Here is a 317-nt window from a genome sequence, read left to right on the forward strand (position 1 = left end):
TTATGTTATTTTTGTATATAGTATTTATAGAAGATGAAACAATGACAAGAGTAAAATGTATGAGTAAAGTTCTCTCCCTCTAAAGCAAATTAGTGTATGCTTTTTTGGGTGATTTACCGTCTTCTGGTATTTACGATTTAGTGCAGTCCTTGGTGGTTATACTTCCTCATGGCTCTCACTTTTTCCTGCAGCTCCATTTCTGTAGCCTGTCATTGTTTTTTTTTTCACACTAGTATTTATTAAAGTATTATAAACATACATATGTTATTCAAACAGATGCAGAAAAAAGTATCTTTGAATCCAGTCTGGTATATCAG

Source organism: Hyperolius riggenbachi, chromosome 5, assembly GCF_040937935.1.
Source record: "Hyperolius riggenbachi isolate aHypRig1 chromosome 5, aHypRig1.pri, whole genome shotgun sequence".
NCBI classification, from domain to species: Eukaryota; Metazoa; Chordata; class Amphibia; order Anura; family Hyperoliidae; genus Hyperolius; species Hyperolius riggenbachi.